The sequence below is a fragment of the Bos indicus x Bos taurus genome, chromosome 13 (assembly GCF_003369695.1).
Source record: "Bos indicus x Bos taurus breed Angus x Brahman F1 hybrid chromosome 13, Bos_hybrid_MaternalHap_v2.0, whole genome shotgun sequence".
Classification (NCBI taxonomy): domain Eukaryota; kingdom Metazoa; phylum Chordata; class Mammalia; order Artiodactyla; family Bovidae; genus Bos; species Bos indicus x Bos taurus.
The window spans coordinates 44,012,694-44,024,849 of record NC_040088.1 but is presented as its reverse complement, the minus strand read 5'-3'; the positions used below and the strand labels follow the sequence as shown (position 1 = coordinate 44,024,849).

Here is a 12,156-nt window from a genome sequence, read left to right as displayed (position 1 = left end):
GGCAGTTTGTTTTTTGGTTACTTCTGAGCCATGCCTACAAGTCATTGCTAAAAAGAGCTGCACATGTGTGAAAAAGTGCTTTCAACATAAAACTAGTAGTTTTCAATTTTTGCAGAAAAAAAAAATGTATCCACTCAGTTTCATATCTTTCTTTTTGACACATAAGTCAAATGTTTCACCCATGATTAAGATGATTCATTCTTAAAACGCTAGATAATAACCCTCTGCTCTGGTCAGACACCTTTACTCCAACCACCAATCTGGGTTTGAACCCAGATGCCTGGTGCTTTATTATTAGAAGAATCTGTGTCCAGTGATTTCAGATATGTAAAACATTAATTCCATAATATCTAGTAATTCATTTCATGTCAGGTTGAATTGTTCCTTCCCATTGCTTAGAAGTTAAATACAGTATTATTCAATTTCATATATGAAAAAATGCATTTACCTGCATTCATTTACTCATCTTATGGTCTAAATCAGCATTTTCCAAATTTAATTATGCATCAGACTTACCTGTAGACTTGTTAAAATACAGATTTGGGGCCCCTGCCCCTGAGTTTTTGGTTCAGCAGTTCTAAGGATAGGCCCTAAAACTCGTATTTCCACTATCCCTGCTGGGTCTGGGCCACACTTTGAGAATCACTGGTGTAAATAAGGTGTTTCGCCCATAAAGCCGTGTTTTTCCTACAGCAGCATCTACCAGTGTCATTGGTGTACAGCTTACAGAAAAACACAATGCAGACATAGATTATTCCTTTCATTCTTTCAAAATTCCTTTTTGTTTCTACTTCCACTGAGCCCTAAGAATGGCTGAAAGTATGCAAAGAAATATGATCAGTTCTTCAAAACCACATTCTCTATTATCTGGCAGGAAGCATCTACTCACAGTCAAAGACAGCCTAAAACTTAAAACTAAAGCAGATCAGAGCAAATGGTTTAAGATGAAAATGCAGGAGAGTCAGGATTCTGGGGAAGTATTAGCTTGGGAGAGATGTGAGCAGGCTACCACCATTTTCCTTCCAGGTGAAAAAGATTTTGTTCTAAATCCCAACAACAGAAAGTAACGATGAATATAGGAGAAAATTTCAACACACAAACTCCGAGTTGCACCTTACAACTGTATCTAGCTACATTTCTAATCTAAACATGTTCCACTGATGTAAATCCATCCAACACAGATGTCATGACTCCAAGAAAGAAGTAAGAGCCTGGCACTAGAGTCAGCTTACTCTCTCTGCCATGACCGGGGTTCAATCCCTGGTCAGGCAAAGAAGATTCTGCAAGCAGCACAGCCAAAACAACAACAACAAAACACACCCCAGCTAGAGATCCTGCCTGGGGCTCAGAAACCAGCATCCCCAGGCTGCCCAGATCCGTTTCCACCTAGAAACAACTGCCACTCCCAGGTGAGACAGGTTCAGGAGTGGCGCTGCCTGCAGCCAGACCTTAACTTGGTCTTGGACTCCTGGCTTATTCACGAGAACCTCAGGGAACACACTGCGCTCCCAGATGACATGGTAAAAGCCACATTTTTATATCCACTAAAAGCGCTCAAGAATCAGGAAGTGGGTTGAGATATGACTCTGCACAGTTGGGGTGGAGGAGGACAAGGAGGAAAGGCAAAGTCTTCCTTCTAGAAATATAACATTTTATGCTTGGTCTCTGCCCGTATGGGGTGGTCCCCAGAAAAAAAAAGATGAGATCTCTCCCTGCACTGAGAAGCAACAGCATAGCCAGTCAAGTAACATGTGTGCTCCAGGGGCAGCGATGCCCACTCAGGCCCACGTGTGTCTTGTTACTATTAATTGAATGCAAGGTATTATATTCAAGGTACTGCTTCATTTTTTTCCCCAGACCCCTTGGTAACAGAAGCAGGTCTTTTACCCTCCCAGGCAGAATTTAATCTGCCACCTGGATGTTAACCAAGGGCACTTCTTAGGAAGAAGAACAAAATGTTTGAAGACTGAAAAAAGAGAGCCCTGCCAAGAAAACTCACTCATTTGTTATCAATCAGGCAAATCAACTCATTGGAGGCGTCAGTGCTTCGCATGCCCTGGATGACCAGGTAACAGGGTTGTACCTATGACTCTCAAAAGGAATTGAATCCAATTCCGAATTTTAAACTCCGTTTTGGTATTTGTTTCAGGAAGGAATTCTGGCCCTGTGGTATTTTAACCCAGGCGTGCTGGCTGCGTGGAAGGCGTCACAGTTTCCCCGGGTGAATCTGGGACAAGACAGCCTTTCAGGGTGAGGGGTAAGTTCCCCCACACGCCCCCCTGGGAAGGTGGCATCCTGTATCAGTTTTCCTGGGAGTTCCTGGTTGTGAGTCAGCAGTCTGGAAAGCAATGGAGGCCAGTCTCAAACGCTGCCAGGTCCCTCTGTTTTCTCCCCCCACTTCACGTCTGTCGATCGTCGTGATCGGTCCCACCTGGCACTTGGTCATGTGTCACAGCCTGACCTGACTTCTCCCCTCCCCTTCCCTAAAGGTGTGCAGAGCTGGGTTCCCCAAGGATTCTCATTACCGAAGCAGAGCAGTGATGCCAACACACAGCAGGCACCGACACGGGGAGGGCTGGGTTAACAAGAGACCCAGGTTCTGTGATACAGGAAATAAAAATGGAACAATTCTAACCCAACTTTTGAGCTCTAGATAATGACATGGTGGCCATAATAGCATCCTTCTTCTTGCTAAAGGCATAATTCAGAGGAGCCAGAAAGGTCTGGACATAAAGGCAGTTGGAGACACAGATCCCATAAAGATGAAATCGCTCAGCAGTAACTGTTTGCCTGGTTTTCATGGGCCTGCTTGGCCCAGACAGTGTCTATTTCCCATGGAGAGGGAATTCAAGGGGCAGAAGATACACAGAGCAGCTTCAGAGGGATACTGATGGCTATGAGCGTCAGAAAATGTGTTGCCATAAAAATGTTTACTTCAGTAAATGAGGCAGGTTTTAATTTGGGGACCCTTGAAGCAAGGAAATGGCAGAATGGTATTCTGTTTTACCCTCAATGTCTGCAAAAACACCTCTTCTTACCTAAATAACTGGGCATTCTTGATACTTGAATGTGTACACAGGGAATGTGTACACAGGGAAAGGAAGTTAACATTGAACTTTACAAGCACTGGACTGGAAGTGGAGAATGCAATGTTTTAAATAAAAACTGTATTTAAAATTGGCACCATTATAAAAAAAAAAAAGTCTTGCATGAAGACTTCACAGGACTGGTGTCTCAGGTTCCCATCTTGATTAGACTTTTAAGGTAATGCTGCTGCTGCTGCTAAGTTGCTTCAGTCGTGTCCGACTCTGTGCGGCCCCAGAAACAGCAGCCCACCAGGCTACCCCATCCCTGGGATTCTCCAGGCAAGAACACTGGAGTGGGTTGCCATTTCCTTCTCCAGTGCGTGAAAAGTGAAAGTGAAGTCGCTCAGTCATGTCCAACTCTTAGCAACCCCATGAACTGCAGCCCACCAGGCTCCTCCGTCCATGGGATTTTCCAGGCAAGAGTGCTGGAGTGGGGTGCCATTGCCTTCTCCGTTTAAGGTAATAATAGTTGTTAAAATCGCAATCTTGTGTCTCAGAGACTTCACCTGAAAATGCAAACATTAAAAAAGCTGTGAGTAGACAAAACCAAGCAGTCTTCCGCTGGCTCTTCAGAGACCCACCCCCACCCTGGAAAGTCGTGTATTTTTTTTTTCCCTAGGCAAAGCTTTCCTGGGCCGGCTGTTGCAAAGAGGGAACTGAGAACACACAGCAGGTGTCCTTGCTGGCTGCCAGAGGGGGGCAGGCTTGTTCCTTATGCGGGCTGAGGGTAGAGGTGTGTCCTGGAGGGAGGTGTTTTGCCTCCCTCACCCTCCTCGGCTGTGCTGTGTGCAGGTGGCACGAGCAGTTGTGTATTGTAACAACAAGCCCAGAAAACTTTTCCAGGGCCTCCTGGCTGCGTGTCAGCGTGCGGGTCATGGTACTGAATTCAGTCCTAAAGCAGTGGTGGCTGGGCTCCATATTAGAATCACCTGGGGTGTGTTTCCGATTACCCATCCCCTCCCCCGCCATCATTCAGAACTGGACGATCTGGTTACCTGCTTTGGGCTGCCTGGATGTTTCTTCCTGGGCCCCTGGTTCAGAACCACAGTTCATGGAGTAAAATCAGACCACCTGGGATATTTGATTGTGCAGAACCACACAGAAATGCTGTGGGTCTTTGCTACTCAAAGTGTGGGTCGGCCTTCAGTGGGCAGCTTTGACTAGAATGAGAGACTTGGGGAACCCTGTAAAACGGCACTGTCCGCTGGAACTTTCCACAGGAATGTGACTGTCCTCCACCTCTGCTGTCCAGTATGGTAGCCGTGAGGTGCACGTGACTGCTGAGCACTCGAAAGGTGGCTTGGGCAACTAAGAATAACCTTTTTAATCTTGTTTTGTCTATTTGAATTTGCATGAGGAAAGCCACGTGTGATGAGTGGCTGCAGAGCCAGTAGAGTATTAAGGGGCCGACCTGACCCACAAAGATGGTCAGGTTTCCTGGGGGTCCAGTGGTTAAGCCTCTGAGCTTCCAGTGCAGTGGCTGTGGGTTCTATCCCTGGTTAGGGAACTAGATCGCGCATACTGCACAGCACAACCAGGGAGGAAAGAAAAAAGCGGGGTAAAGTTTCTTCCTTGGTGTTGAGAAGATGCCCAGGGGTCCTGAGGCTGGTTGGCCGGAAACAGGAGGTGCCTCAGGGAAGCGGTGCTCACAGGGTGCTCGGACCAGCAGCATCACCCAGGGGCATGTTAGAAAAGCAGAATCTCAGACCCTACACAGACCCCCTGAATCAGAACCTGCATTTAAATTTTTTTTTTAATTTTTATTTATTTATTTGGGTTCACTGAGTTTTAATTGCAGCATGCGGGATCTTTTAGCTGTGGTATGCAACTCTTAACTGGCACATGGGCTCTAGTTCCCTGACCAGAAATTTAACCAGAGCCCCCTGCATTGGGAGCACAGAGTCTTAGCCATTGGACCATCTGGGAAGTCCTAAAACCTGCATTTTAACAAGGTCCCAGGTGATGGATATGAACATCCGAGTTTGAGAAGCTCTGACAGTAAATGTCACTCTGCTCTTCAGGGGACAGGTGACCATTTACACACATACTCTTCTAGAAAGTCATTCAACATTGTTGGCACCTGAGAATATTACAGGAAGTACCAAGTGGGTTTCCCGAATAGGTCATGGAGAGCAACACACTTGAAATTGGAGATGGATTGGTTTTCCCAGTAGTCATATATGGATGTGAGAGCTGGACTATAAAGAAAGCTGAGCACTGAAGAATTGATGCTTTTGAACTTCAGTGCTGGAGAGGACTCTTGAGAGTCCCTTGGACTGCAAGGAGATCCAACCAGTCCATCCTAAAGAAAATCAGTCCTGAATATTCATTGGAAGGACTGATGCTGAAGCCGAAATTCCAATACTTTGACCACCTGATGTGAAGAACTGACTCATTTGAAAAGACCCTGATGCTGGGAAAGATTTAAGGCAGGAGAAGGGAATGACAGATGATGAGATGGTTGGATGACATCACCAACTCAATGGACATGAGTTTGGGTAAACTCCAGGAGTTGGTAACAGACAGGGAGGCCTGGAGTGCTGCAGTCATGGGGTTGCAAAGAGTCAGACACGACTGAGCGACTCAGTTGAACTCAACTGAACCGATTGCTGAATTTGGAAGGCAAGAGAGTCATCTTTTAGTTCTAATAAGCCCCTGTTTTCATGGGATGAAGGAATAACTGTGGAGAACTTCATTGAAGGGCCGAGATCTAACTCAGGGTGAATCTTCATATTCACCCCACTCTTTAAACATGGACTCACGTGGATACGCTGCCAGGAATATTGCTAATACTGGAAATTCCTGTGTGGTACTGATAAACAGAATTGTCTTCTTTCCATATTCAATCCAGGACTGATTCTACATTTTTTCCTTCTAAAGTTCCATAAGATTTTGCATCATTTGCAAGATGAGAGATTTCCTGTGGGGAGAAAAAAAAATAGCTCAACCAAGAAAGTCATTGCATTTAGCAGAAGGAGGCAGAAAATAGAACAAAGAGGGGAATGGTTTTTATGCAACAGCAATTTTTTGTAATAAGTGTGGGGACAGGTCCCCCTGGGAGGACATTTAAGCTGTCATTTCTGAAAGGATAATTGAGACACAGCTGGATGGCGGCAGGGTTTAAAGCCAGGAGCAAACACAGCCAGGAAGTGGAGGAGCAGATGATTCAGCCCCCAGGGCATGGGTAGCTGGGTAGTTTCCGCACCCAGGGGAGCACCAACTGTCATGCTGGCATTGGTGGTGTCCTGCAGTCATCTGGGCGCAGCCATCTTGCTGTGAGTGAGAGGAGAACCCATCCTCAGGCAGCTCACGCGAGTAATTCAATCACAGCTCTCTGCAGGCTGAATCCTGGACGTTTAGCCCAGACCGCCCCTGAATTTCCCTTCCCTAGGGATCTCCTGTCCCCCCAACTCCTTTTCCCAGTTAGCACCCCAATCCAAACATAAAACAACTGGGAACTGGTTTTAGAGGTCTCATTCACAGCTGCTCAGGCCATCTGAAATACCGCCATCAGAAGAATGGGGGAAAGGGACAGTTAGGGAGCTTGGGATGGACATGTACACATGGCTATATTTAAAATGGGTAACCAGTGAGGACCTACTGCGCAGGGAACTCTGCTCAGTGTTATGGGGCAGCCTGGATGGGAGGGGAGTTTGGGGGAGAGTGGATACATGTGTATGTATATGGCTGAGTCTGTTTGCTGTCCACCTGAAACTATCACATTGTTAATTGGCTATACTCCAATATAAAAGATAAAGTTAAAGAAAAAGAGAAATACCGCCCCCAGAAAGCAATTCAGTGATTTCACACCAACTTTCATCTCCTCTCTTCCTCTTCTACAATAGCTATTTTTAAAAGCAATCATAGACTATCATTAGCAAAAAAGCACAAGATGAAAATAAAAGTGGTGTTTAATTCTGGCATTTTATGTGACTCCACCTACGCAGTGAGGGACCTGGTTAGTCACCTCCTCTGGGGACCTATTAGGCCTGTCGCAGGAAAGCACAGCATCTGAGCTTTGACCCATAACTTCTTCCATTCTACCACAAAAACAAGGATATAGAGAAAAAGTCCAGAAGTATGTTAAAGCACACAATCAAAAAGTTTTTTGGTGTATTTTATGTAAAAGTAAAAGAAAACAAGTATAGGTCTAAGAATTGTTAACTCAATAACAGGAACCGGTGAGATGGTAAAGCTGGTTACCATCTTTAGAGCATCTACCATCCAAGTGCATTTTGAGGATCTGCGGATTTGTAAATTCATAGGGACTGTGAAAAAAAAGTGCTCAATATAGAATTAAAAGTTCTGTGGTGCTTCTCGCTCTAAGTGTAACACATGCAGGAAACTGAAAAATTGAGACATGTGATAAAGTGTTAATTCCTATTTGGAGGCATTTGACAAAAAGAATTATGAAAGAAGTTCATTCTCAAATATTATTTTAACCTTAAACAAGAGACAAACTTAGGTTACCTTTTTAAAAGAGATACACTGATTTTATCATAAATGGATGTTGAATTTTGTCAAAAGCTTTTTCTGCATCTATCGAGATGATCACATGGTTTTATTCTTCAATTTGTTAATGTGGCATATCACATTGATTGATTTGCAGATGTTGAAATATCCTTGCATCCTTGGAATAAATCCTACTTGATCGTGGTGTATGATCCTTTTAATGTATTGTTAGATTCAGTTTGCTAATAATTTGGTGAGGACTTTTTCATCTGTGTTCATCAGCGATACTGGTCTGGTTTTGGTATCAGGGTGATGCTGGTCTTGTAGAATGAGTTTGGAAGTGTTCCTTCCTCTGCAATGCACCAATCATTTTTATACTTTTATGAAGTGTGTATTTGTTTTGCCATTGATGGTAGAGGACTATTTGTGTTTATCATTCTTTTTCCATTTGTGTGCATGAACTAGGGGTTTAATAGAGATGAGAGCATGTATTTTTCCATTTTTCATTAATCTAAGTATTTATAAACCAACCTTTATGTATTTGAAAAAGCTAGGGCTGTTAGTAAAGCTAGGCAAGTTTCACAATACTATTGTTCAAAGAAGAACAAGATTTGTCACATTTTGTGACTTTAATTATCTTTTAAGTTACTTTGATAATTGTTATGGATTGAATTGTATCTCTCACACACACATACACACACACACACAAATATGTTCAAATCCTATACCCTACAACCTGTAAATGTGACCCTACTTGGAAATAGCCTTTGCAGATATAATCAAGTAAAGATGAGATCACACTGGAGTTGAGGGGGTGGGACCCTACTCCAATGACTGCTGCTGCTACCGCTAAGTTGCTTCAGTCATGTCCGACTCTGTGCAACCCCATAGACGGCAGCCCACCAGGCTCCCCTGTCCCTGGGATCCTCAAGGCAAGAACACTGGAGTGGATTGCCATTTCCTTCTGTAATGCATGAAAGTGAAAATGAAGTTGCTCAGTCGTGTCTGACTCCTAGCAACCCCATGGACTGCAGCCTACCAGGCTCCTCTGTCCATGGGATTTTCCAGGCAAGAGTACTGGAGTGAGTTACCATTGCCTTCTCCAACTCCAATGACTAGTGTCCTTATAAAAGGAAGATTTGGATACACACAGGGAGAATGCCCCATGACCATGGAGGCAGAGGCTGGAGTTACTCTGTCACAAGCCAAGGACTGCCCACAAGCACCAAGAAACTCAAGGAAATGCACAGGACAGACTCCCCCAGGCCCCTGCAAGAAGGAACCAACCCTGTTTTATTTCAGACCTCTGGCCTCCAGAACTGTTGGAGAATATATATATCTATTGCTGCAGCCACCAGGTTAGTGGTACTTTGCTATGGCAGCTCCAGGAAGCTAGTCCTGTGATGCTTCAGAGAGCGACACTGAAATAGAACCAAGTTTATCAGCTTACCAGTCTCTCTGATGGGACCTTAGCTGTCATTTCCAGGGAAGAATTGTAAACACTGGTGAATATGGGGGAAATGGCACGACCCTGTTTAACCCTTCAGCACCCCTTACCAGGTGAGAGCCATAGGCCTTGCCAAGCTGGCCACCTCTGCAGCAGTGCTTCTGTGGGAGAGCCATCCAGGCAGCCCCTGGAGATGCCAGGGCCACATGGCCCCTGACCAGTACTTGGACACACACACCCCTGAAAGCCCCCCAAGGTGGGACTAGACCCTGCTGCCATTCTGCAGGGGTGGGCTTGACCCTGGGCTTGTGAGATGAAGCTTAGTCTGGGGGCACGGCGAGGGGGCGGGGGGTGCTGGGGTACATAAGAGAGACCCACGCTTCTGCAAGTCCTGCTCCCATTCACTCATAAGCAGGTGGGCAGGCTGAGGGCCCAGCCAGCAGCAGGAAGAAGGAAGAGGGAGGGCTCTCCACAGGAGACATCAGCTTCGAGGAAGAAGCAGATGCTGAGGCTGGAGCCAGGCTGGGAGAGTAAGACTTCACTAGGGGATGGGAGGGTCACAGCCCCAGCCTCTGGACATCTGGAAGGTGAGCAGGGACACAGAGCGTGCGGGGGCCCGGGGTGAACCACGGCCTACTTCTGCCTGTGCTGAGCACTGAATGTCCTACCCTCCGGGGCTGCTAGCCTGAGAGCAACGCTGCCCCCCCGAGAGCATCTGCCGTGTAAGCCCTGTGTTCAGAGACCAACAGACAGAGAGCCCAGTAGATGTGACTCCCCACAACACCAGCATGCCCGCCGGTCCTTGTAGGGGACAGTGGGGGACACTAAGTGTTAAAGCCCCATATCCAGGTCTCCGGAAGCATGTTTTCAGAGAGAAAGTGGATTTCTGCAGCAGTGTGTGGAATTGAAAGTCTGGATATTTCTGAAGGTCTGGGATGCTAAATGTCCTCCTTTGATAACAGAAATGATTTTAAAAAGGAAAGAGGAAAGGGAGGGAGGGAAGAGAAAGGGAAAGGCAATAAGAAGTCTCCAGAGGGAAGGGACATTTAAGAAAAAATAAGGTTTCCAACAGGAAGTGAGTCGACATATAGCATGATCATGATTTTGAGGAATTGAAGGGGAATAAGAAGAGAATTCATTTGGCTTTGATGCTGGAAACATTTCTCTTTAAATGTCCTGGGAAGAGTGATGTTGGATTCGCAGAGAAGGAAAATTAATCTTAGCTTGTGATGAGGCTGCAAAATGAGCACCAGTTATAAGTGTGTTAATGTGGTTTGTGTTCAGTCTTTAGAATCAATCTCTAAACCAAGTCTAGAAAACTGACTTACTGTTTCCGAGCAGGACGTACCTGTGAAAATAAACCTGCAGCTGACAATGACCGTGTCACTGAAGCTGTCACACATTTGTCCTCCCAGTCAACCCCAATGTTTTGGGCACCAGGGATCGGTTTCATGGAAGACAATTTTTCCACGGACCAGGAGGTGAAGGGATAGTTTCAGGATGATTTAAGTGCATAACATTTATTGTGTACTTTATTTCTATTGTTATACATCAGCTCTGCCTCAGATCATCGGGCTTTAGATCTCAGAGGTTGGGGACCCCTGCTTTACACGACCTCTCCTCTCCTGAATCTGCTGGGTCTTTTGTCTGTTGTTCAACACACCTTGCAGGGCGCAGCTCTGTACCCTGGGCCTGGTGGTTCCCCCTCTCTCCTTTCAGCTGAGCAGATCTACCCTTCTGCCTCCATCCTGTGTCCCTCAGCAACCCCACTGGATGATGGCCTCACTGCCCATTTGGAGATGGCTCCTCAAGCTGACTACCTGATGGAGGAGATGAGGAATGGTCTCTTAATACCCCCTTAAAAAACAAAAACACGCACCAAACATGCTGCTAGGGCTACTGCTAACTCACTTCACTTGTGTCCGACTCTGTGCGACCTCATAGACGGCAGCCCACCAGGCTCCCCCGTCCCTGGGATTCTCCAGGCAAGAACACTGGAGTGGGTTGCCATTTCCTTCTCCAATGCATGAAAGTGGAAAGTGAAAGGGAAGTCTCTCAATCGTGTCCGACTCTTAGCAACCCCATGGACCACAGCCTACCAGGCTCCTCTGTCCATGGGATTTTCCCGGCAGGAGTACTAGAGTGGGGTGCCATTGCCTTCTCTGCCAAACATGCTAGCATGGGGAAATTCCAGTGTCTCCTTCGGAAAACTCTCCTAAGGTTTTCTGATCTCAGCAGGGAATCTGATCTATCCTTGAATCTTCCCTGTTAGCTCAGATGGTAAAGAATTTGCCTGCAATGCAGGATACTGGGGTTCAATCCCTGGATTGGGAAGATCCCCTAAAGAAGGGCACACAACCCACTCCAGTATCCTTGCCTGGACAATTCCATGGACATGGAGAATTCCCTGGACAGAGGAGCCTGGCTGTCTACAGCTCATGGGGTCACAGACAGACACGACTGAGCGACTAAGAGACAACTACGTTCTCGAATCTGACCTATTCTTGATCATTTCAACTTGCTGAACAAAAGCAACACAGACCTTTCTGTTCTGGCCATGCTCATTATGAATCACACTTAAACAGGGCACATGCCCCTTTTCTTGCCAAGAAGAGCAGAGGGACAAGCCAGTTCCCCGTGAGCACCTTGCTACTTGGATGCAGGCCCAGCAGTTCCCACCCTTGGCTGCAGAATGCCAGCACCTGGGAAGCTTTGGAAAATCCCAACCACGTTCAGACCAACTCCCTCAGAACCTTGGGTGCTGAGGCCCGGGCCTCAGTGTGTCTTAAAAGCTTCCCAGGTGATCCCAAACAGCAAGGCTAAGGACCGATTCACAGGCTGCAGCTTCCAGACTTTTCTAGGACTTTGCCTACATATTAGCATCACCTGAGAGCTATAAAGCTGCTGATGCAGGCACCCCACCCTGGAGACTCTAATAGGTCAGGGCTGTGACCTGAGCCTCAGGGTTTTATCAAACTCTCCAGGTGTAATGTACGACCAAGGTTGAGACTTGCTGGCCTTGACCAGTATATAACAGAGCACTGATGGGGGCGGGAAGGAGTGGGTGAGAGACCCCATACCAGGAGTCGCAGGGTCTCGCCTTGAAGGGAACCTCAGCGGGGATGAGTTAAGCCACAGGGCATGTGATGGTATTTAGTGGAACCCAGCTTT

At 46.4% G+C, this 12,156-nt stretch overlaps 1 long non-coding RNA gene across 4 annotated transcripts in view; it reads right to left on the bottom strand.

Annotated features, from left to right (window-relative positions):
• Positions 1-12,156, bottom strand: part of LOC113903470 — a 29,868-nt gene that overhangs the window by 4,131 nt on the left and 13,581 nt on the right. For 3 of the 4 annotated variants that reach the window (XR_003514130.1, XR_003514132.1, XR_003514133.1), the window contains 2 exons: positions 5,849-6,006; positions 3,472-3,592 (listed from right to left, as the gene is read on the bottom strand). This is a non-coding gene — a long non-coding RNA (uncharacterized LOC113903470). Of the gene's footprint in view, positions 1-3,471; positions 3,593-5,848; positions 6,007-12,156 lie in introns of those variants that run through there. The other variant, XR_003514131.1, reaches the window with a different exon arrangement.